The 26,479-nt window shown below is 45.5% G+C and overlaps 1 non-coding gene across 1 annotated transcript; it reads left to right on the plus strand.

The window, feature by feature from the left end:
- Window positions 1-12,844: 12,844 nt before the first annotated feature.
- Window positions 12,845-13,011, plus strand: LOC142460259 (U1 spliceosomal RNA). Its single transcript, XR_012786503.1, has one exon. It is a non-coding gene; the product is annotated as a U1 spliceosomal RNA (small nuclear RNA).
- The last annotated feature ends 13,468 nt before the right edge of the window (window positions 13,012-26,479 follow it).

The raw sequence follows: 26,479 nt of genomic DNA on the forward strand, positions 1-26,479 counted from the left end.
GCGATCGTAGAAAGGGGTCCAATGTTGAAGATGTTGCTTACAGAATTTCTGATAGACTGGAAACGAGATGTGAAAGAAAGGGCAGAGTCAACGATGAGGTCAAGGTTTGGGCCCCGAACAAGTGGAAGGTGAGAGGAGCTATCGATCGACACAAAGACAGCTTTGGATGAAGCAGGTTTAAAGGGGGTAGGGAGTGGGAAGGAGAGGTGAAGGGAGTGAGGGGGAGACGTCCTTGCAATCCATCCTAGGAGAAGAGAAGGGCTGGGTTGCATGGGAATTCAGCAGGGTCATTTAACTCTGCCCGGGTCAGAGAAAGGATGTCTGGAATAAGTGGTATCCCCACAACAACCTAGAAGGCCAGTGTGAGATGGAGAAAAGAGGCCATCAAGCAGGGAAAACCATCATATATGGCAGTCCAGAGGCACAGAAACCATGCTGCCTTCTGGGACCTGCAATTGGATCTGGGGGATAAGAGCAATCAGGGCCAAAACAGATGCTGGACAGAGGCAAGGGTGTGCCAAGATGGGACAGGGCCCTATTAGTCAACACACTCCAGTGTGATCTCCAGATGCATGCTGAAGTCAATCATCAATAGCCAAGAGCCAACACTTACAAAGAAGTATATATCTAGATATATGTACACTATAAATTGGACAAAAATCAGAGATACCCCCTCTATTCACATCATTTTCATGGATGTTGAAAAAGAAGTGGAAATGCCAGTGTCAGACAAGAATTAATATATGACACAGAGTGCCCATAATTTTCCCTGGTGGTGAGTGTTCTCTGGGTGTGTGCCATGTGCTCAGGAGCTTGAGATCTCCATTTCTAGGCAATGGGTAACCAGTGGAAGGTTTCTTTCTAATTGGGAAGTCGAGATATATTTTGGAAGACAGAATGGAGAGGAGTAAGTCTGGATGCTGGGAGATTAGAAGAAAGACTTTGGTTACAGGCCAGGTAAGAGATAAGATGGCCCAAACTAGAGCCGATGGAGAAAGGTAAATGCATTTTAAGAATAGTAAGAAGGCAATGTTTAAAATGTGACTGAAAGAAGCCAAGAAATTAATTCTAACGGAGCTAGGATAAATCGACAAAAATCCCCATCAGTGGAGGCATTAGCTTTTGCAGCTCACTCTGGAGCATTGCAATGTCCCAGGGGGTGGGGTGTTGTCCACTCTGAGAGACCTTGATCTGTAGTGTATCCAATTCGATTCGAGATTTTCTGCACACTCAATCTCCGTGGATTAGACCAAGTGGGTTTTTACCGTAGGCAGGCGCAAAGCACTGCTACACAGAGCAGTCAGAAAAACAGAAACATCCTGGAAAAATTCTTCGGAGCACAGAGGAAAAATGAAGACTAGTCAGAACAGAAAAGTCACGCCAGCTTCTTACAATTCTTACTGTCACCATATCGGAGATTTCTATTGCTTTTGGGTGGTGCCAGCTGCAGGTAACTAACTACAAGGTCTAAAGTCACAAGCATTTTGGCCACATCTTTCTTGTCTGCTGGTCTTGTAGCAAAGGCACCACAAAACAGCATAGGAGCACCTGTCAACCGCGAGCTCCTTCCCTTGTGAGCTACGCAGCCATGCCCATGCTTCCTGCCCTGTCTTAACTTCCACCTCACCGCTCCACAAAAGGGGAACAACAGCAGCCCAGACTTCAAGGGCAAGTAAAGTAACTTGGAGGAAAGCACTTGGTAAACTGTAAGGAGCTGGAAAGAGATTGATCATGGCTTTCCTGGGCTTCCAGCTTCAGCTTAACCTGGATCCCAGTCATGTCTGGGCATGTCTGATGAGCCAGCACGTGGGACTTCAAGGAGTCACTCCGGGTGAAGAGAATGAGGAAATGATTTTGTCCACATGGTGGAAAAAGACAAAAACTGGGGGTGGAACGTGGGCCGCTTCGTTTCCCCGTGGCCCGCACAGCTCCCTGGCCAGGAGGGGACAGCCGGGGCCTCAGGAGCTCTTCCCACAAGGAGGCGTTACCACTGCAGCTGGAGGGCCGGTGGCCAGCAGGTGCGGCACGGGGAGGATGGCGCTCAAGGAGAAGTCCAGAGCGCTTGAGGCTCCCTGTCACTGGGATGTGTTCTCGGAACAGATACTAATGCAGAAGGCATCCGCCTTAGTTGCAGCGTGAGCCTTCTCCCTTAGGCTATCAAGCCACTTATAAACATTGCCCATCTGGGTGAGAGAGGAAGCAGGAGAGGAGTTTAAGTAAGCAGCTGGAAAAGGCCTTTGAGGACAATGTTTCAGAAAAACATGCATTACTTAATAGGGCCTCAGGGAGAGCCAGGGATGTAGTGGATTGCTGGTTGGGCTGCTGGCCATATGGTCTATGGTTCAAACTCACTGCTCCACAAGAGAGAAGCAAGCCTTTCTACTCCTATGAAGATTCACAGCCATGGAAACCCACGGGGGCAGTTCTACAGTCCCATAGGGTTGCTATGGGTCAGAACTGACTCCAGGGCAGTGAGTTTGGTTTTGGCTTTAGTATGTCCTCAGCAGTGATCATCACAGGTAATTGATCCTGGAGTACTGAAACCCTGTTTTTGAACCAGGGCAGGGCGGGGTGGGGGTGCAGTGTGTGGCTATTGGATGCCAAGGTAATTCAGGTACCGCTAGTTGTCATGTCTGGTCACTTCACTGGTTTATTCCTTTGGGAAGGCAGGGGATTCACTGTCACTGAGTCATCCTGACCCTCTGGCACAGAGTAGAACTGCTCCTCAGGGTTTCCTGCACTAAACATCGTGATCAGGGTAAACAGCCTCATCTTTCTCCCTTGGAGTGGCTAGTGGACTTGAAACACCATCCTTGTGGTTAGCTGTCCAAAGCTTAACCCACAATACCACTGAGGACAGAAGTGTATTATTCAGCAAAGCTATAAGCCCCATTTGCAATAACAATGCAAAAGTGAGTCGAGTCATTAGAAATACCTAGTAAATGCACCTTGCTGGGAGAAGCGGCAGGGGAGTGTGGGAGGATGTGTAAGATTCTGCTGTGGGTGAGGGAGGAAGGGAAAGAGAGGGGCAATAATGATAGCCCAGCAATGAAATGTTCCCTTTTAAATGGGGGGGCTGGGGCCAGTACAGGAACAAGGAGCAAAGGTGCAACAATGAGATGCTCCCCCTCCCCCAAAAGAGATACCACGGGGAGTCTAGCCAAGGCTAGAGATGTTGGCCATTTCTCTTTTGCCTGCAACCCACCACCATTAAGTCTAGATATTTGGCCAAAGCTTGTTAAGAGGTTCCTAGGAAGTGCCCAGTGACACACCTCTCATAGGCCCTTGCATTCACTCAGCAAAGGGAGAATAAATTGATATGAGGTCTGCCAAGACAGTTCGCTAGCTCGCTAATGCTCAGAGATTTAAACTTTGCTCTTGCCAAACAGGGCGGTGCTTGGCAAACAACAAGGGTCTCTTTGGCCATTTGGAATCTCTGTACAAACGCCAGCTCGCAGCCGGCCCCGACCAGTCCAGCAGTGGCTTGGGCTCCTGCAGTGTACAGCTGCTCGGCTTCATCTGGCAACAAGCTGCCTCAGATAGACTTGCTTGCCCATTTCTCCAGCCCCTTCTATGTGCTCCCCCCGTGCTGAGTGAAAGAGACGGCCTCTGCGTGCCTTGGGAACGCTCGGTCTGAAAAGGGGCTGAAGGGGTGACACTCAGACCCTCATCCTCACAAGTGGTCCCTGGTAGTGAGTAGGCTCGTTACTTGGTGGGCAACTAGCCTTGGAAAGAGAGGTGTTTCATAGAGGTTATTACAGAAGGGTTTTAATACAGTGGTCCCTGATTCTTTTCGACACCCCTTATTGTAAGATGGTTCTGAGAGAAGTCCAACATTTCTTTTTTGTTGTTTTTCACTTTTCATCATTATTTCCTTTTATGGTCAATATCTTTAACTTTTATCTGTATTTGTTTGGGGGGGGATTGTAAACATTACATCTGAATATAACAATATCATCAAAGTGCATGCTACAATACTGTATGTAGTACATATTGTTATTGTAGTTGTGAGGTGCTATTGGGTTGGTTCCGACTCACAGTGACCCTACTAGATACAAGAGGATTAAACTTTGCCTGGTCTGGACCATCCTCATCATTGTTCTTATGTTTGAGCCCATTGATGCAGCCACTGTGCCAGTCCATCTTGTCCAGGGTCTTCCCCTTTATGGTTGCCTTTCTACCTTACCGAGCATGATGTCCTGGTGACGTGGGGTTATGTGTTGCTCTGCTAGCCACAAGGTCAGCAGTTCAAAACCATCAGCTGTTCCTCGGGAGAAGGATGAGGCTTTTCATGCTTGTAAAGAGTGATCATCTCAGAAGCCCACAGGGGCAGTTCAACTCGGTCCTATAGTTTTGCTAGGAGGGGGAATCAATTGGATGACAGTGACCTTGATGGTTCATATTACTTACTAGCAATAAGATGTCCAAAGGAAAGGTAAAAAATCAAAGGGTCATAAGTGTGGGTCATCAAAATGGGAAAACATCATAAGTTAAGGACTCATGGTGAGGTAGACCCTTCAGGAGAGCCACTTCAAAGTGGACTTCGACTCGTGTGCAACAGCATACAATGATAGGTTTCCAGCGACTGATTTCTGGGAAGCAGACTGCCAGAACTGTTTCTCCAGGAGCCTCTGAGGGAGCTGGAGCCTCCAGCTCTAGGATGAGCAGCTAAGCCCGTCAATCATTTGCACTGTCTGGAGATTCCAAGAAGCAGTTCCCTTGGTAGGACAGGAACTAAAAGGGAACAGATACCCCCATCGGCTCTGTGTGCGAGGCAGTGTGTAAAGCACATTCCAGGGAGAGAGAACAAGAGGGACAGGTCTCAGACACGGGAAAGGGCATGATTTAATTAGAGGAGGCAAGTTCTGCATAGATCGTGCTTAGCGCATAGTAGGAGTCGTCAAAAGAAAAGGCGAGAAAGAGGTTAGAACGAAAAAGACCTCAACAAAATTAAAATCTATATTTATGCATCAATATAACACTATATATCAATATTCATCAGCGATGGTGGTGAAGATTCCACTGGGTTCAAGTGACTATTGGTGTATCTATGTTGCTGGGGTTTGGGGGGTTTATCACCAAAAGAGAGAGGCAACACAAGCCACCACAGTATAAGAAACTGACAGGCAAGGAGCAGAAACTGCAGTATAGGCATTAGGATGTACCTCTCGTATTTGGGGCAGGGGGGGGGCGACACTTAGATTAGAGGCCATTAAATTGAATTGTGTGCCCCAGAAATATGTGCTGACGTCCTCGCCCAGTATCTGGTGCTGTGGCTTAGGAGTTGGGCTGCCAACCGTAAGGTTGACGTGTCAAACCCACCAGCTACTCCTCAAGAGAAAGACGAAGCTGTCGGCTCTTGAGATTACAGCCTCGGAAACCTTCCACTGGGTTGCTGTGAGTTGTTATTGACTTGATGGGCATGGGTTTGGTTCAGAGTTTTATACCTCTACTACGGCGCCCTTGTGGTACAATGGGCAAGTCCCCACCAGCTGCTTCATGGCGAATGATGTGTCCCTCCACTTCTTTCAAGACCTACAACCTCAGGGACCATCAGAGGCAGTTCTACTCTGTCCTATAGAGCCTGAAGCAATAGGGCAGCTCTGAGTCTACCTGTCATTATAATCTCGTCTGGGAACAGGTCTTTTTCATGGTAATGAGCATTAGTAGAGGGTGTGTCTTAATCTCTTTGGAGATTTGGGATAGCCAGCACCGACCAAGGAGAAGAGAGATGCTACATGATGCCCGAGGAGCCCAGGAACAGAAGAGTCACAGGCTTCCCTAGAGTCCAGACGGAAAGAGAGTCTTGCCCTAGAGCCAGCCCCCTGAATTCTCACTCCCAGGCTCCTAGGCTGGGGGGAAAGAAAGTTATCTTCACCAAAGCCACCCTCTCGTCACCCTTCTGTTACAGATCACTAAGAAAGAGACACTCCATCCCCACCCCTATCCCCGTCGCTCACTTCATTCCTGATTCCCAGGGACTGTCTACCTTCTGCCACCTTCAAACTTGAGAAGATTAAAGTTTAAGAGGTTCTCAGCCCAAGAGCCATGCACTGCCTGCAATGAACAAAACGATGTCGTCGACTCCTGCCGCCCAGAGCACTCCCTGTCTTGACAGTGGGCAGGAAGCCACCTGGCTCTGGCCCATGCATGAGAAAGGAGGTGAGGGAGGGGAAAGGACAGGTGGCGAAGCATTCACAAAAGCTAGAAAAGCACATTTTTTTCTCTTCCTACAATGTAGGAGCCTTTTTTTTTAAACTAGAAAATAAAAATCCTTTCTGAGCAAATGCCAGGGAAACGATTAAGGGCTCAGTTTAGATGGGAAGGCTTGGCTGGGCACTGCTGTGCCAGGGAGCTAAACAATGTCGACCCCACTCTCGGTGCACATCACGTTTGGGGTGAGTGGCCTAAATCCCAGCCTCTTGCCGCCAGTTGTGCAGAATTACAGTTGAGCTTCGGCCACTTGGTTTCAGTTAAAAGGATTGTGTCGGAGGGAGAATAAAAGGCTCTTGCATGCAGACCAATAACTGCGTCTGCTCTTGAGAAGAAATGCAGCCACGGCGGTGCCAGGCCCTGCAGAAACGCTTCTTCCCGTGGTTCTCAGGCTCCGCAGTTGCCCCCGGAGAGCTTGAGATGAGAGAGGAGTGCGCGCTGGCTCTGGGCTCAGGCGGGCTTGGCTGGAGCCTCCAGTCTGAGGTGCAGGAGACCTTCTGGCGAGTTTCTAACTTATGTGAGGCCTACCATCTTTGTCTATAAGTTGAAGATAGTAATTTGCAGGGTTATTCCAAGGTTCTAATACGATGACAGATGAAAAGCTCATAAATAGGCACTTAGTAGTTCATAATTTCTTCCTTTTATTTTTTTCCTCCAGAGCCTCCTAAACCAAAGACTCAAGGTCTGTGTCAGACCAGGTTGACTAGAGAAACAAATCCAGAGACAGTCAGATATGTGTAATAAAGAGCTATATATCACGATTGTGAATGAGGGGGAGTGCGGAGTGGGGACCCAAAGCCCATCTGTAGGCAACTGGACATCCCTTTATGGAAAGGTCGCAGGGAGGTGACGAGCCAGTCAGGATGCAGTGTAGCAATGATGAAACATACAACTTTCCTCTAGTTCCTAAATGCTTCCTCCCCCACCCACTATCATGATTCCAACTCTACCTTACAAATTTGGCTAGACCAGAGGATGTACACTGGTACAAATTGGACCTGGAAACACAGGGAATCCGCGGCGGATGATCCTTTCAGGACCAGTGGTGAGAGTGGTGATACTGGGAGGGTAGAGGGAGGATAGGGTAGAAAGGGGGAAATGTTTACAGGGATCTACATATAGCCTCCTCCCTGGGGGATGGACAACAGAAAAGTGGGTGAAGGGAGACATCAAACAGTGTAAGACATGACAAAATAATAATTTATAAATTATCAAGGGTTCATGAAGGAGGGGGAAGCAGGGAGGGAGGGGGAAAAGTGAGGAGCTGATGCCAGGGGCTTAAGTGGAGAGCAAATGTTGTGAGAATGATGAGGGCAATGAATGTACAGATGCGTTTTAAACAATTGATGTATGCATGGATTGTGATAAGGGTTGTATGAGGTCCCAATAAAATGATTTAAAATAAATAAAAATTAAAAAAGAAAAGAGCTTTATATCAAGAAGTATTTATATTGGGGGGGGCGGGGTTAGACGAGTGGAGACCCAAAGCCCATTTGTAGATAATTGGACATCCTCCCATAGAAGGGTTATAAGGAAGGGATGAATCAACCAAGGTGCAGTATAGCACCAACGAATCACACATCATTCCTCTAGTTCCTGAATGCTTCCTTCACCCCACTATCATGACCCAGCTCTACCTTGCAAGTCTGGCTAGACCGAAGAACATACATTGGTACAGATGGGAGCTCATGACACATGGAATTCAGGACAGATAGCCCCCTCAGGAACAGTAGTAGGAGTGGCGATACCATGAGGGTAGAGGAATGGTCAAGGAGGGGGAAGGGGGAGAAAGGGAGAATCCATCACAAGTTTGGATATATACCCCCCCCTCGAAGGGGACAAATAACAGAAATGTAGGTGAAGGAAGACAACAGTGTAAGATATGAAATAATAATAACAATACACGATTGATCAAGAATTCACAAGGGTGAGAGGGTGAGGGAGGAAGGGGGGGAAGAGGAGCTTATAACAAGGGCTCAAGTAGAACATGCTTTGGAAATGATGATGGCAACATATATACAAATATGCTTGATACAATTGATGTAAGGTATATTATAAGGGCTGTAAGAGCCCCCCAATTTTATTGTGTTGTATTGTGTTGTCGTATTGCTGGCGCGCAGTGACTCTATCATGGACTACCTGTATAACGACCAAATCCGTTTTAGAAGGAATACAGCCAGGATGATCCTTGGAAGTGAGAATGGCAAGACTTCAGCTTCCTTACTTCTTTTTTTTCTTCCCAGCTCACTTCCTGTTCACTAGAAAAGAATATCCTGTTTGGAAAATCAGAGAGTTCACCAGAGCCACACCAACGGGCTCAAATAGGATAGAAGATTCTGAAGACGGCGTAAGACCAGGCAGCATTTTTGTTTTATTATACATAAGATTGTCACATCTCAGAGCCAATTGGATGGCATCTCATAGGTTGAACGGTGTTCCCTCCACCTGTGTGTCAACTTGACTAGGTTGTGATTCACCGTGGTTTGGCAGTAGGTAATGATATCATGTGGCAATTGTGTAATGATGTAATTATCCCCCAGTAAGGATCTGTTGTGATCAGCAGTTCTGCTCCACTGTAAGGGGATTAAGGTGGGCTGCGATGCCCACAGTCATCCGGAAACAACAGAGAGAGAAAATCTTCCCTGGAACTGGCACCCTGAATTAGGAGTTCTAGCCTTCTAACTTGTGAGAGAATAAATTTCTTTTTCCATTTGTTATGGCAGCACTAAGACAGATATGTAACACAGAATGTAACATCAACGTGTGGTTCAGACACACTGCTGCTCTGAAATGCAAACGTATTATCTTGCAGAGTACCATCATCCAGATTTACAAGTGGCTGGGGAAATGAGGTTTGCAGGGGCTAAAGAACTTGTCCCAATTTGCATTGCTAGTAAGACAAGCCAGAAAGTGCTTTTCTTTCTTTCTTTTAAACTAATTAACATTGCCCCAGAATTCTGAATCTTTTTACTAAACAGGTAATAAAATTAATTCATTTTGTAACCAGATTTGCACTGTTGCTCCTACTTGGAAGCATCACTGGGGTTTCAGGTCTGAGGAATGCTGACTCACGTGTAACCACATGAAACAGCCCCCTGGACTCTGGTTGCTACCAGGGCTGGGGAGGGCAGAGGACTGTTGACAGGTGTTGATTTGGATGAAATAGAGGGTAGTTATCCATAGGGGGCTGTGGGGTAGGAAGTAAGTGGAGGTGGACTACCAGACAATTTAATTCGTGTTTTGGAATATTGAATGCAAAGTTGATGTTCTGAAATGTAAACCTCCAATTAAGTTACAAATAAAAATTGTTTCAAAAATAAATAAATTTGAAGAAAAAATAGGGAAAAAATAGAATCCCTCCTCCACTCAAGTATTCCCTCAATACAAAAACACTGTTCTATTAAATTGGCATTCCATGATGCTCATCTTCTCAACACGACTGCTGAAGACAAAGTGGGTGCATAAGGAAATGTGGTGAAGAAAACTGATGGTGCCCGACTATCAAAAGATATAGCGTCTGGGATCTTAAAGGCTTGAAGGTAAAACAAGCAGCCATCTAGCTGCGAAGCAACAAAGTCCACATGGAAGAAGCTCACCAGCCTGTGTGATCAGGAGGTGTCGAAGGGATCAGACATCAGGCATCACAGAACAAAAAAATTATATCATTGTGAATGAGGGGGAGAGCAGAGTGGGGACACAAAGTCCATCTGTAGGCAACTGGACATCCCCTTGCAGAAGGGTCACGGGGAGGAGATAGCCAGTTGGTGTGCAGAGTAGCAATGATGAAACATACAACTTTCCTCTAGTTCTTTAATGCTTCCTACACCCACCATCATGATCCCAATTCTACCTTACAAATCCTGCTAGACCAAAGGATGTGCACTGGTACAGATAAGAATTGGAACCACAGGGAATCCAGGACAGATGAACCCCTCAGGGTTAGATGATAGTGGCAATACCGGGACGGGTATAAAGGGGGATCACAAGGATTTATATATAACCCCCTCCCTGGGGGGCGGACAACAGAAACGTGGGTGAAGGGAGACATCAGACAGTGTCAGACATGACAAAATAATAATTTACAAGTTATCAAGGGTTTATCAGGGGTGGGAGAGAGGGGGAAATGAGGAGCTGATACCAAGGGCTCAAGCAGAAAGCAAATGCTTTGAGAATGATGATGGCAACAAAGGTACAAATGTGCGTGACACAATGGATGAATGGATGGATTGTGATAAGAGTTCAACAAGTCCTCAGTGAAATTATTAAAAAAGAAAGAATGAACTAGGCCCTAAAGGAGAGACTCAATCAGGAGATAAGGAGGCGGTGCTGCAAATGGCCATCTGCGGGCTTTCAGTTTGGGCAGAAAGAGGGCACGTTAGTGAGGCACCTAGGTCCACAGCAGGCAGGCAGCTGTCACCAAGGCAACCAGTGCATACGGGTAAACAGGGGTTAGCACAAGCAAGGCTGGCAGATGCCTCTTAGAGGCCAAACCCTGCTCCCATAGAAGGGCAGATCCTCGGAACTACAGCACTGTGTTGTAAGTGGAAATGAGAAAGAGCCCTGACTTGGCAGCCAGCCATTACCCGTGGGGACAAAAGGTTCGGTCTGACTGGCAACAAGAAAGCTGAAGAAGAAATCAAGGCCTATCACTTATGAGCAGGGCCTGGATTGCAGGGCTGTAGAAGTGATGTCTCATAAACTCTGAATCAGTTTTCTATTTCTCTGTGACAATTCCCCCCAAAACTTGTTATTGTTGTTAGGTGCTATTAAGTCAGTTCTGACCCCTACAGGCGCTATGCACAACAATACAAAAAATGACCTGGTCCTGTGCCATCCTCACAATTGTTCCTGTGCTTGAGCCCATTGTTGCAGCCATGGTGTCAATCCATCGTGTTGAGGGCCTTCCTCTTCGCTGGTGCCCCTCTACTTCACCAAGCATGATGTCATTCTCTGGGGACATGTTCAAAGAACATGAGATGAAGTCTCGCCATCCCGTCCTCTTAGGAGCATTCTGGCCGTATGTCTTCCAAGACACATTTGTTTGTTCTTGTGACCGTCCACAGTACTTCCGATGTTCCTCACCAGTACCATAATTCAACTGCACAAATTCTCCTTCACTATTCCTTATTCAATGTCCACAAAATTTAGTGGCTTAAAATCACAATAATGTGTTATAAGTCACAGTTTCAATGCGTTGTCTAGACTCAAATGAGTAAGTCCTCAGCTCCATGTACTCTCATCCGGGTCCACACGTATGGCTACATGTAACTGGAGCTAAACATCTAAGACGGCTTCTCTTATGAGTCTGGCAATTGGTGCTGGCTGTTGGCTTGGTGTCACAGTTTCTTACAACATGACATTTCCTACTCTATGACCTCTTACTACTAGAGAAGACTGAATTTTCAAAGGGTCAGACATACGTGTAGATCAATATTCAAAAACCAATTATATTTCTTTGCAAGTGATTTCTATATAACTATTCATTGCAAGGATTAAAAAAAACTAAAAAGAATTTTAAAGTACACATTGACAATAGTTTCCCCTTCTCCTAAATGAAATACTTATGTATAAGCTAAATACTATAAAATACTGATGAAAAAAATTAAGAACTAAATAATTGAGGAGCTTTACCATGTTCATGGATGGGAAGATGCAACATGTCAATAAAACTCTTCTAAAATTGGTTTGTAAATTTATGGAAATCTACATGTTAACCCAATTAAAAATATATTATATGTATTTACAACTGATCATAAAAAGACAAAGGAACAAGTGATTAGTTAAACTCTGGCACAGCCATATAATGGGAAATGACTGAGCAATCTAAATGGACAAAAGATTTACATATGCAACAACTTGGATGACTGAAGATATTCATAATTCTAAATGAAAGAAGCTTGACTCTAAAGCTCATATAATATATGATTCCACTTTTATATCATTCTGAAAATGACAAAAATATAGGCACTTGCTATCCTCAAGAATATATGATATCAAAGACATGATAGGCATGGGTGCCAACAGATAGTCCAGAGCCAGCGCTACACAGATGGCCAATTGACAGCACTACACAGATGGCCAATTGATTTTTGACAAAGGTGCAAATACAATCAAGCAGTAATTCAGAGTCTTTTCAACAAATGGTGCTGAGGCAGTGAGATAACCACATGTCAAATCTAAGGAACCCTAAGAAGGAGATACGGTGATCTGCTCACATAAAAATGACAGCCTGGAAAACCCTATGGGACAGTTCCTCCCCATCACATGGGGTCGCTAAGAGTCAAAATCAACTCAAGGGCACCCAACAACAACTTGCAAAAACAAGGGCCTTGAGCTATGCCTCACATCTTAGACAAAACTTAATAAAATTAATTATAGGCCTAAGTGTAAAATTAGAAAACTTTTAGGAGAAAAGCTGATCCTGAGGTAGGCAAAGAGTTCATAGTAGAATGATAAAAGCACTATATATAAAAGAAAATAATCAATAAATCAGACTTAATAAAAAGTTTTTAATTTTCCTATGTGAAAGTGTGTTTGTTAGTCTGGGTACTTTAAAGAAACAAATCCACAGAAACTCATGTATGAGAGAGAGTTTTATATAAAGGTTAAGTGTGCATCAAGAAAACATCCCATACTTACCTGGCAGGGGAGACACCATGATCGATCACGAAGGTGGTTTTCCCAGGGTGAGGCTCACCCAGTGCACTCTGGGTGTGCTGACCCCTGCGATTTCCCCAAATGTGGGAAACTCAACTGCATAATTGTGGTAGTGGGGGACTGCGTTCGCGCTATCCCCTGAAAAAAGAAAAGAAAGAAAGAAAACAGCCCAACCCAGTGCTGCCCAAGCCCACAAGTCCATCATTAACCCATATGTCTAACACTAATCCGCAAAGTCCTCCTCCATCTCAAAAAACACACACAATGACACCGACTGTAGGAGGAAAGTTGAGTCAGTGAATGTGTAAGCATATCAGCGCTGGCAGGTGTTTCCACACAGCTGTTCCAGCACCCAGGGCTGCAGCCGGGTGGTTCATGTGGCCTCTTCTTGGGGATGTCTTGAAGGAAGTGAGCCTTGCCAACTAAAGCAGGGAACTGGCTAAGGCAGCTGCACCCTAGTCCGACCATCAGAAAGCAAGAGACCTGAGAACTCGAAAGGTGAGGCTCACTGAGCCATTTATCTCTCTTCAATTAACCTCACATGTGTTTATCGGCTAGGTTGGCACAATAAACTAACTAAATTAAATCAGCTACATACTGAAAGGAACTATCTGCAAATCGCATATCTGACAAAAAAACTTGGATCCAGATTATATAAGTAACTACTGAAACTTAACCATGGAGTGAGAAACACAACTGAAAAGTAGTAACAAAATGCTCACAGACACATCAACAGAGATACACAGAGAGCAAGAAAATACATTAGAAAGTGCTCGATGTAAATTATGTGCCCAAAAAAACATTATTTTAAAAGAAGTGCTCACCACCATCAGTCGTTAGAGAAATGCACTTTATCACCACCATGCCGTGATGTTAGGTGCCATTGAGTCCATTCTGACTCAGTGATTCTATGCACAACGGAAAGACTTCCTGGTTCTGTGTCATCCTAAAAATTGTCATGTTTGAGCCTGGTTTTGCAGCCACTCTGTCAGTCCATCTCCTTGAGGACCTTCCTATTTGGGGCTGGTCCTCCACTTTAGCAAGCATGATGTCTTTTTCCGCACACTGGGATCTGCAACAAACTGATCAAAGTGCTTGAGACTAAGCCACCCTCATCTGCAGGGAGCGTTCTGGCTGTACTGCTTCCCAGACAGTTTTGTGTGTTCTTCAGGCATCCACAGTATTTCAATCATCTCCACCAACACCATAATTTAAATGCATACATTCTTTTCTGGTATTTCTTATACCATGTCCAGCTTTCACAGGCCCAGAAAATGCCATGGCCTGAGCCAGATGCACCTTAGTCCTTGCTCTTCAACACTCTAAACAAGTCTTTCTTGTGAAGCACATTTGCCTAATGCGATCTGTCTTTTAACTTGCTGACTGCTGCTTCCATGGGCAATGATTGTGGATCCGAGCAAAATGAAATCCTTGACAATTTCAATCTTTTCTCCATTTATCATGATGATGGTTCTTGGTCTGGCTGTGAGGATTTTTGCCCTTTGCATGGAGTAGCAATCCTTACTGAAGGCTGCAATATTTGATTTTCATAAATCTATTTAAATGACTAAAACATTTTCAATGTTTACCTGACAATATCAAATGCTAACAAGGAGGCAAAGCAATTGGCCCTCTCCAATAACTAGTGGGAAAGCAAAGTGCTACCATCATTCTGGAGAGCAGTATGGGAGATTTGCAGGTGAAATTTATAGTTACCATATGACTCAGGACTCTTGCTCCTAGGTAGGTTCTCAACTGAAAGGAAAACAAGCTCTCACTTAACCAAACTCCCTGCCATCGAGTCTACTCCAGTTACTAACAGCCGCCTAGGACAGAGCAGAACTGCCCTGTAGGGTTTCTGAGAAAGTAATCTTTCCCAGAGAAGAAAGCCAGATGGAGGGCTTCAATAAGTTCATTATGGAAAAACATGGAACTAAAAGATAATAAATTATTCCACAAACTTTTTTAAAGTCCCCTCATTTGTTCACGCAGAAACTTGACTATGTGAATGCTGATAGCAGCTTTATTTCTAACTGCCAATTGGAAACTACACAAATGTCCTTCAATTCATGAATGGGTAAATGTATTGTGATACAGTCCCATAATGGAATACTATTCAACAATTTAAAAAATATATTACTACGCACAACCTGGATGAATCTCAAATGTACATATTCTAAGTGGAAGAAGCCAGGCTCAAAAGTTTGTCTTCTGTATAATTCCACTTATATGTCACTCAGGAAAAGACAACAATAAAGGGGCAGAAAATAGACCAGTAGTTTCCAAGGGTTACAGGTGGACAGAGTGTCGGTCATAAAGGTAGAACAAGGATAAGTGGAGGAATAAGGAAGCAATTCTGTATTTGAGCTTAGTAGATACAGATCTGTGATTGGGTCACAATCACAGAACTAGACTCCTCCAAAAGGTAAACTTTTCTGAATATAAATTCTAAAATGAAATTTAGCTGGGAAAAAAAACCTAATCAATATTCCTCTAGACTCATGCTAGAAAGACTGCTAAGTATTCTTCCTACAGTAAACCAATATATTTTTAAAGAGTCAACTTCCCTGTTAATAAAAAGTGAAGTTTACTCAGAGACACACCATTTTCCTCCCATTACGCATTTTTTAAAGCAGTAATTCCTTCCAGTCTTGCCAAAGACCTTGTAGAAGAGTCATTCTCAAACACAATTGGTGGGTGTGTGGATGGGTAGGTCCTTTTTTGGAAAGCAACGTCATCATCTGCATCAAGAGCCTGAAAAGTATCCTTACTGTTTGGGAAAGGAACGCCGCTTCTAGGGGCTAAGTCTCGGGCAGTAGTCAGAGATTCTGATAAGGTTCTTTCTCTTTTCTGCTCGCAACTGCTGTCTTCCTCAATACTGGGGTGGAGTGTGATGGATCCTAAACAAATGTTACGGGTTATCTGGAGGGCAACTGACTTCCATCAACCATCTGGGTCCAGCCTGGAGCTTAGTAGGAAGAAGAGGAGCCTTCCGCGGCTGGGGCTTACGTTGCCAGGATGCTGCCTTCTGTGTCCGAGCACAGAAAGACTGTTAAGCCCGCTGTGAATGAGTGAAGGTTTTCCGTCATGACTACATTGCTAATGAGTAAGAAAGCAATAACCTTTGAATCAGCAGGGGCTCCTCATCCGGAGTGACTCCATCAAGGGACCCAAGCCCAAGAGACCAGATGGGAGATGATCAAAGAGGCAAGAAAGTCAGTTCAGCAGACACTGGGGACGGCTTGGAAAGCCAGGGAATCTGAGCTGAGAGGTTGCTGGTCATGAAACCCCACCAGTGATTCTCATGCCCTAAATGACCCCTGCTTTGAAGCCATGCATTGCTGCTAACCACAAAGTCAGCAACACCCACCCACCCCCAGCCACGCCTTGGGAGAAAGATGAAGCTGTCTGCTCCCAAAAAGATCTGAAGTTTCAGAAACCCAAAAGGGGCCATTCTACTCTAGCTGACAGTCGCTGTGAGTTGAAATCAACTCAGTGGCACTGCGTTTGGTTTTTTATTTTCTTTAATCTTGTTTTGCTTCATTCAATCCTTTACTCTGTGTTTTTATCTGGATGCTTTGACTATACTTCCCAGCCTTGGCTGGGCACCTACCTATTTATACAACTGCCCCTAATACCTGGGCTCCTCCAGCCCCCACCCCATGCACCATGGATCCCATGCACATCCTCTTTGAGGTTACACTGGGCAATGTGAGGGACTGTGGATGAGACCAACTTACTGAAGAAACAAGAAATCCATCGTCATGTCTTTTAAGTTGAAGAACACTGTCTGAATGCAGACTCTCACAAGAGTGACCCTCCTCAACGTACTTGCTGTGTGCTATCTATTGTGCCAGGGGTGCTACGTAGGAGACATTATTATCATTCAACCCACACAGCAAGACCATGATGCTAAAGCTGATCATGTCATTATGAAATTCTCTATTTTACATAGGAGGGACTGAAGGCTCGGGAAGGTTGAACAATGTGCCCAGGACAACAGAGCTAATAAGCAATCCAAAGACTGACTTGAGTGCCATCATTTAACAAGTATTAATCGTGTGTTTACCATGTGTCTCACATTGCTATAGTAGGTGTGGGCAATGTAGTGGTAAAAAAGACAGACCCAGTCCCTGCCCTCGAGACACCTTGTCTAAAAATTGTCTAGCCAGCTAGGTCATCCTCAGGCCCAATTCGCCACAGAGCGAGCCTCCAAACCCATGTCCTACACAACCAGGCTCAAGCATGTAACCACAGCCCTTCCTGCCATTTCTACCTCTCACTTAGAGGCTACAGTCCATATGGAAAAACAGAACGTCTTAGGAGGCCTCAAGGGGGAACGAAAATACAAACAGCATGGCCACGTACAGACAGTATAAATGGTTGTGTGTTGGTATCTTGTTGGGTTTTTTTTTTTTTTGGTTGGTTAGTTGACCTAGTTGGTTGGTCTAGTTGACCTGTTGGTTGATCTAGGCAGTTCTAACTCATGGCAACCTCAGGTGTGTCAGAGTAGAACTGTCCTCTCTACAGTTTTCAATGGCGGATTATTTTAGAAGTAGATGACCGGGTCTTTCTTCTGAGAAATCTGTTAGCAGCAGTTGTGGATGGTGGTGGTTTGCTCTTATGTACTGATGTAATTTGGCAATTATGTAATGCTATGCTGTCGCTGTCAAGTTCATTCCAACTCACAGTGACCATCTGCACAACAGAGCAGGACACTGCCTGGTCTGGCACCATCCTCACAATTGTCACATCTGAGCCCGCAAGTCCAGCCACTAGGTTGAGATGTAAGGATATAATCCTCCCCAGTTCTGTGATCTGAAGTGATCTGTCTATCGGTTGTCCTGGATAAATGAAAGAGGGATAAGGCACCCTCGCCCAGGCCAAAGCTCTTTCAGGAATGGTTCCTTGGGCTCTGCCTTACATCGTCTTTTATTCTTTAAGAGCTGAAGAAGATAGAGCCATGAGTAGTGAAGGGGGAGCCTATTACCACCAAGGAGTACGCTGGGACCACGTTCGCAATCAGTAGATCGGGAGTTAACCTCTGTGTCGTGAGCGCTGGGACAAAGGCTGTGGGGAAACTACACCTTCTTTTTTCTTTTTTACCTTGATAATTTTATGTCATTTAGGGGGGCACTTCATCCACATAGCATACAATTCAATAGTTCAGTCATATCAAGAAGATGTGTACAATCATCACCACAATCAATTTTAGAATACATCCTTCTTCCTTGGATTCATTGTTATCCGTGTGATTCTTTAGTGGTGGCAAAAATAGATGCAACCAAGCATTCTTTGATTCAACGATTTCTGCATGTATGATTCAGTGCCACTGATTATACTCTGTTGTGCAGCCCTTATTGATACAAGTCTTTGTGGGTGTAGAAAGCCTCACCCCCTCCCACAGAGCAGCTGGCGGTCTCTCCCACGGCTGACCGTGTGGTTAGCAGCCCAACCGGGCACCCTGTGGGAACTGGAAAGCGTGTCTTGACCTGGAAAAGAGAAGGCCTTGCAGCAGGTAGAGTGTCTGTGCTTATCTGTGCTTTGAAGCTCATCAGATAGCTGGGAGCCAGGAAGCCAGGGTGGGGCAGGAAATGTACATCCATCTGTGCTCTGCCAGCAGCAGGGAGCCAGCAATTCCAATGAGAAGTCAGGGTTTGGGGATCAGGGCAAGCTAAGGTGGTAACCCTGGAAGTCTGGGTGAGCGAGATAATAACACTGTCCACCCAAACACAGAGAGAAGCCTACTCTCGAGGCAGGGATCATGGAGCAAAGACTCCTTTCAAATTCCTTCCCAGGAGATGTGCTGTCCTCATGGCTGCTGCGGGGAGCAGGGGGGGAAGGTACAAGCCAGTTGGTGGGCTACAGCCAGGGAGAGATGATTATGTGCAGCTGCAAGGTTAGTGGCTTCACATTTATAGCTCGAAATGGGCCGTGATGGCGTATTTATACCTGAAAAATCAGCAAGTGCTGCACATCAGGGACTGTTGTTTGTTTGTAACTAGCTGGCTGTTAACATTTGACCCGCACACCAACAGTGGAGTTTATTGTAAAACTGGAGCCTTCAGGAAGACTTCGTTTGGGGCAGAAAGTAGAAGGAGGGGAAGTGCAGGTAGGTACTTAGGCTGAAGTTACTCCCATGCAAAGACACCTGCGCCCTAAGGTACAGACAGCTAGAGCCCAGAGCCCAATCCAAGAGAACCCTTGCCAAGGTTTTCATTCACTATAGGCTTTACATAGAGATGCGGTCTCTTAAATTTGGGAATCACAAATGCCTTTGAATCCACATTTCTCTGTTATTCATTTGAGAAATATTAATACAGAGTCAACTATGCACCCAAGGAATCCTGGTGATGTAGTGGTCTACGCATTGAGCTGCCCACCTTGTGGTCAGCGATTCAAACCAACCAATCACTCGGTGGGAGGACGAAGCTGTCTGCACCCATAACTCCAAGGGGAAGCTCTGCTTTGTCCTATAGGGTTGCTATGAGGGGAATCAACTCGATGTCAGTGAGTGAGCATGTGCCAGGCTAGCATTAGACCATCGCATTCACAAGACAGACTGAACCTTCCGTGCTGGACATTATTCCCAGCACAGGCGCCCACAAACTGGAGGCTGGGGCCATATCTGACTCGTGATCTATTTTTATAGAGCCCTTGAGTTAAGGATGGTGTTTACATGTTTAAAGGCCTGTTAAATGAAAGAAGAATATAGGCTATGTGACAGAGATCATGTGACAAATAAAATGAAAAGCAACAGTAAGAACAAAATGAACTGTGGGACAGAGATCCATAAAGTCTACAATATTTACTTGTTGGCCTTTTACAGGAAAGCATTACCCAGTCTCCATCTAGCAGACTCCATAAACCTCTCTCCTTTGCCGTGTCTCTAACTGACCATTAACGGGGGAGCGTTGAGTCGGGACTTGGCCTGGGAAAGAATCACGAGGAGATGGGATGGTGCTAACACTTGTCAAGAAAATGCTGGAAACGTCTTGGGCTCTGATTTCGCTATCAGAAATGGGCACTGACAGGTATTGACTGGGTGGGCCAGAAGATGGGACATGAAAGCTGAGAGCATGGAAGGCAGGGCTGGTACTAGCCCAAGAACCCGGGAGGGAACAAGTCTTACTGGAGCGGGTAGTTTGGGTGCAGAATAAAAAGTGAAAACGCTTCTCCCTAGAGTGTCTGCTATGCACGAGGTGCTGCCCCAAGAACCTCTGTGTTGGTTGCTATGGAGACAGGGATGCATCCAATACGGTCCACAAGTAAACAGGTAACGTAAATCCGAGCCACGTTAGGATCGCCTAACTGAATTCTATACACAGGAGTTGTTGAATTGGAGACTATCTTACTGAGTATATGTTTGCCACAATTATAAAAAACAACGGCGTGACCAACAGTACAAGAAAGAAGAAAATGTTCTGGGATTGACTGTGTCGATGATGGCACACTCCTCTGGATGTGATTGAATTATTGAACTGCATGATATGTGGGTGAAATGCCAATAAAACTGTTAAAAGATAAAGAAAAAGATCTATTTAACACTGAAGATCCACCCCAGAAGGAGCTGAACCAGCAACCGCAGAGCCACCTGCTGGGAAAGCATGCAGAGCCTGGGCTACTAAACAGCACCTGAAGGACCACCTGAGCGCAGGCCCCAAAAGAGAGTTCTGCAGGTAAGTCAAGCAGCTGTGGGCAATCCCAACAAATAGCCTGGTGCCAGAAGACAGCAGCAGCAGCAGCAGCAGCAGTCTAGAAGAGAGTGCAGCGGTCAGAGGCCACAGGGAGAGGCAACTGGGAAGCCCGTGTCAACCAGCAGCAGCCAGAATGGAGGCAGTCAAGCTGAATGTTTGGGTCTTTATCACCCACCACCGTCCATACGCTACAGCTGCCCCCTCATCTTATTTCCCAACAAGAGTTCCCAACACGCTGCTTTAGGAAGCAGAAAGTATTGGCATTGGTGCCCCCTAGTGATGGGGAAGGAGCCTGCATGGTGCAGTCGGAAGGGCTCAGCCGGTGACCAGAAGAACAGCAGGTGGAAGCCAGCAGCTGCACCTTGGAGAAAGATGTGGCAGTTGGCTTCCCGGGAAAAGCATCACCTTAGAAACTCGAGTGGGGCAGTTCCGCTCGGTTCTATGGGATTTCCCAGGAGGCAGAGCGACTCAAGAGCAATAGGTTTGGGTTTACCTCGTCAGTGGTGGAATTCAAATCATTTAACAACTGATTTGCTGCTCTAATGGCTGCTTTAAGTACAATGCCAAAAAAAGATATACCTAAAGGTAGTTTATTATTTCATACAGTTAATACTTGGATAAGAACAATGACAAAGGAATACACAATTAGATTACCAGAAAGAGTTCTGAAATATTAAAGACAAAATATTATGACCAAAAAAGTAAAACTGTTATTTAAGATAGGTGCATAGTGTTTCTTGCTTGGTGTCCTCACTTGCAACATTCTTTGCTTTTATCCGAGCATCATGGCCTGGGAGTTACCTTGAGCATCTTTTCACTGAAGGAGGAGCCCATTCCTTTAGAGCAGTGGTTCTCAGCCTGTGGGTCGCGACCCCTTTTGGAGTCAAACGACCCTTTCGCGGGAGTTACCCAATCCATAACAGTAGCAAAATGACAGTGATGAAGTAGCAACGAAAATAATTTTATGGTTGGGGGGAGTCACCACCACATGAGGAATCATTTGAAAAGGTCGCGGCCTGAGGAAGGCTGAGAACCACTGCTTAGTCATTGTGCTCAGTATATTGGAAACAGGACTTCTCTGAATATATGATGCTCATCTCTGAAAGCCCTTTCTCCTTCTGCTGAACTTACAGCAATTGTGCTGACCAGGTTTTTAGCTCTTTGCACACTTTCAAGAATCGCATCATTCACTCCTAAGACCTTGGGGGAATTTGGGTGGTAACACAAGCCGGAGCAAATGACAGCATGCCACCCTCTGGTCGTTTGGCACTTTTTACGTTCTATGTTTGTTTACTGAAGTAGCATATGCAAGGGAATAAAAATATAACATTTCATCAAAAGCATAATGAGTGCTAGGAAATTAATAAATATTACAAGCAGAGTTCCGTCTAAGGTTTTACACCCATGGACGGAACGAACATTTCTAAAGTGTTTAGAATACACTGCTGCGCAGATGAACATTGAAAAAGCGTAAAGAATGTAAATTTGTGATTTCCAGGTTGGGAGGCTGCCCACCTTAGCGGAGCTGGATTGCAAGTGCCGGGCGGACAACCGGTGCACCGAACTCACCAAAAAACGTAGGCGTCTGTTCTGTGAAACTGACTCGAACTAGCTGACTCCCACCACTGGGTTTAGTGCTGAGAAAACCTGTCCAGAGTTAGACATTTTAGACGAATGGTCTTCCTAGTCTCCCTGCCCACCTCCTGCTGACTTTTTCCAGATGAGCCAACAGTCTTCCTCTAAAAGAAATCGCATCCTGTCCTCCTGTTTCATTTATGCCCAGAAACATTCCACCCAGAGCGCACAACTCCTGGTGACCTGAAGAGCTGGTGGCATCAGCAGGCTCCTTCTGGACGCCATAGTCCCTGAGGCGACACTGGCAGCGGGAGTCACCAGCGGGCTAGGCAGTGGCTCTTCACTGGGTGTCTGAAGGGAGCTGGAGGCCCTAAAGTGGACACGACTGGGGAACATGACGGTGTCCCGAGCTGCAGGCTCTTCCAACCAGGACCAAGGCCCACAGAGCAGCATGCAATGCAGCCTTGCCAACAAGCCGTAACTAAGGGCTGTGTGCCGTAGCTCTTCCTTCCCGGTGTCCAGTAGCATCACAGGCACGTACTGGCTTTTACCAAGCACGTTGCGGCAGGGCCACTTTGCTGACACGAGTCACCCCGCTCCGTCTATGTGGACTGTTCGTCCGTGCCCTTGTCTTTTCCCACCACACTTGATTAGTGTGGCCCTGACTCAAGCCGAACCATGAGGGGCCTTCCTTCGGATTCTGCAAACAGAAGCAAGAGACAGTCTCTCTTCGATGGTGCAAGTTGAACGAGGTGAACTTTTTATCTTGTAGAGGCCACGGTCTCCGCCATGGGAAGCAAAGCCTTCTGCAATTAGAGATGCTTGAACTACAGAAAGCAGCAGCGATCAGGACAGGCACGAGAGTAAAGCAGCCTCGTGGTTCCTAAAGCCAAGCAGCAACCCTGTCCAGCCTACAGCATGGTCGTTTGCATGTCTCTTAGATTCTGTGAGCAGGTAATATTGCCCTTTTCTACAAGGTAGACTGGCCTGTTGGCGATGACAGTGGGCGGAAATGAGCAGCAATACCACATCAGGTCACTAGGAGGCCCAGAGGGCGCGGCAGCACTCGCAACTTCCAGGCTGGATTTCTTCCACATGACTATGAAACAGTCTGGTCATCAGCCTGGTCTTCGGATGCCACGTGGTGACAAGGAACAGAGAGACTCCCAGGAGACCACAGGGGGTCGTCCTGCTTTGCGTCCACTGTCTGCGTACATTTAAAAAGGTGACAACTACGTTTCAAAGAACCAGCGAGCCGGGTTGATTGCCAGAATAACATGCCAGTTATGATGCAGGACTTAGGACCCCGGAGCACACGTGCCCCCACAGCTTCACTTCAGATGAGAGAGGAGGTGGCCTCCACAAAGGAGAACTCCTCGGTGCTGCGTAATGTCATATGCCGATGTTTTGAAGTAACGCAGCACCTGACGAACTAACATCTTCCAAATGATGTTCCAAATTGTGCGTGGCTAAAAATCACTATAAGTGCAAGACAGTACAGTGGATTTTTAATACAACGGTACAAGAAATTGGTTGGTGTGGTTTGAGTCTTCATTTTAACTCATCTTGGAGAAGCTGCTATTTGTCAAGATTGGGAGTTCTACGGGTTTTCGTCCTTTTCTCCTGAATCTAAATATATCTCCTGACGTCTCTTAAAATCAAAGAGCCTAATGAGCAAAGCCTATCTGCCAGAGCATTATGCTATTTGAAGACCGGTGTGTACGGGATCAAACTGGCGAGAGGAATGTGGAAGAAAACTTAGGGGGCAATGAACTTGTTCATGGGAGAGGACGCCAACAGACAACTCCAAGAATGTAATCAGCATCAATTCTATGTCATCCATGCAGAAACTATTGGTCGGTGCCTTACTTTGTATATTCTCAACAAAAGAAAATTAGAAGAAAATCCTCCCTTTTCAACTGTAAAATAATTTAATTTAAAAACAGAGTGACAGCGTTCAGTGGACCATAAAAAGTCCAGCATAAGCAGAGCAAGTCAGTTCCCTACCACCTGCTGGACCCTTAGTCACACCTTGCTGCCCCTCTGCCGCCTCCGGCATCTCTCGGCCTTCCCACGCGCTCAGCCTCGCTAGCGGATGCCGACGTGGCTGGTTTCTCTGGACTCTGCTTCACTGCTGTATTCCTGATGGTAAAGGGACATTTCTTTCCTCTTAGCATGTCCTCCAGGCATTCGCATCATCTGCCCACCTCTCTAAGCATGCCCCTGCCCCTCAGCTTCAAGGGTGGAGGCTAAAGCAAATACAGGGCGTCCATAAATCCTACACGGTGTAGCGCAGAACTACCAGAGGAAGTCAAAAATCAGGAAAAGCTGTAGAAGGACGAATACCACCGAATCCTGTCAATTGTATCCTGCCTCTTCTTTTTTTTTTTTAAAACCCTTTATTAGGGACTCATACAACTCTTATCACAATCCATACATATACATACATCAATTGTATAAAGCACATCTGTACATTCTTTGCCCTCATCATTTTCAAAGCATTTACTCTCCACTTAAGCCCTTTGCACCAGGTCCTCTTTTTGCCCCCTCCCTCCCCTCCCTCATGAGGCCTTGATAATTTATCAATTATTATTTTGTCATATCTTGCCCTGTCCCACGTCTCCCTTCACCCCCTTTTCTGTTGTCCGTCCCCCAGGGAGGAGGTCACATGTAGATCCTTGTAATTGGTTCCCACTTTCCAACCCACACTCACCCTCTTCCCTCCCAGTATCGCCCCTCACACTCCTGGTTCTGAAGGGATCATCCACCCTGGATTCCCTGTGCCTCCAGCTCCTATCTGCACCAGTGTACATCCTCTGCTCTATCCAGACTTGCAAGGCAGAATTCGGATCATGGTAGTGGGGAGGGAGGAAGCATGTAGGAACTGGAGGAAAGCTGTATTCTTCATCGGTTCTACATCGCACCAACTGACTGACTCATCTCCTCCTCTATACCCCTCTGGGAGGGGAGTATCCTGCCTCTTCACACGACTCCCACGAACCCTGCTTTTTTAACACCATCAAGGTTAGGACTTACAACAGATGTATCAGGTCACAAAATGGAAATGAATTACATAATGCTGATAATCATGGTGTAGTCAAGTTGACCTTTACTTTGGGAGGACACTATTCAATCTATAAGAGACACAAACTGGAAAATAGCCTGAGAACAGGAAGAATAAAGACCAGAAATGATCACAGCTAGCATCGCATACTCTCAGAGGAACCAGTACCAGCTAAATCTGAGAGATGAGGCGGGCTCAGGTTCCAAAGCGTCCTGGCTGTTGGGCAGGAGAAGTTATGCTTGATGTGTTGGCAGCATAGTTTTATGGTAGGTTTTGAGCAAAGACGTGATATGGGGAAAATGATATGTTGGTTCCATGTGTCTTACAGAGAACACAAGCAAAAGAATCCCTGTGGTTAAAAGCAAAAGATAAAAGAGGAAGTGATACATCGTCTCTCTACAAAAACATCATTTTTCTTCAAGGATTCATCACTGGTCCCTTTTAGTCTTTTTGTTTTGCTTCCTGCAGCTTAAAAAGTCAGTCCTATTTTATATATATATATATATATGCAAAAAATTTTAAAACCCAAGTCCCTTCTAAGTTTCATCACACACAATGAGTATTAAAATAATCATATAAATCCTTCCTGGATGATTTAAACTGTTCACATATGGATGCATACTAATTAAAACTTTTTCATATTATATAAATAATATTCTCATTGACAGTGTGCTGGTTGGTTTGGTGTAGAACATTCCTTTGCTACACTTAAAAGATTTGATTTGCAAATTTTTATGTGCATGTATCTTTTTAGAATTTTAAATTTTATCCTACAGTTCAAAACCACGTTTTCCTGAATTCATTCTATGAAGCATTTAGAGCCCCGAGGCATTTGTTCCCCAAAAGGGGGTTCTGTTTAGAAGAGCCTGCATCCCTTCTATACCTTGTGGGAATTCACAATGTGCCTTAACATATTAAAAGTTCTAAGGTGTCCTAATTAAGGCTCAATGAAGTTGCCTCCAGGAGACACTTTCTTAATGAAAATTCATCAATGCTGTTTTTGGGGGGTTTGTTTTGTTTCATCAATGTTGTTTTAAATCTAATTGAAATAATTGTTTTCCATCCAAAGAGTTCAAAACACTATCCGGCAAAATAGTCTCCCTCTGGAAATGGTCGCATGAAGCCCCACTTGCTAGGAGAGTGGGGATCCCCACTACTCAAAGAGGTCAACCTGAGCACTTCACGGAGACCCGGCATCTGCTTGAGATTGGACAAGATCACTATTCAATTCCTTTTTGACCCTGAGTCTCCATGAATTTTAATTACGAGCATT

Source organism: Tenrec ecaudatus, chromosome 10, assembly GCF_050624435.1.
Source record: "Tenrec ecaudatus isolate mTenEca1 chromosome 10, mTenEca1.hap1, whole genome shotgun sequence".
Taxonomy (NCBI): Eukaryota; Metazoa; Chordata; class Mammalia; order Afrosoricida; family Tenrecidae; genus Tenrec; species Tenrec ecaudatus.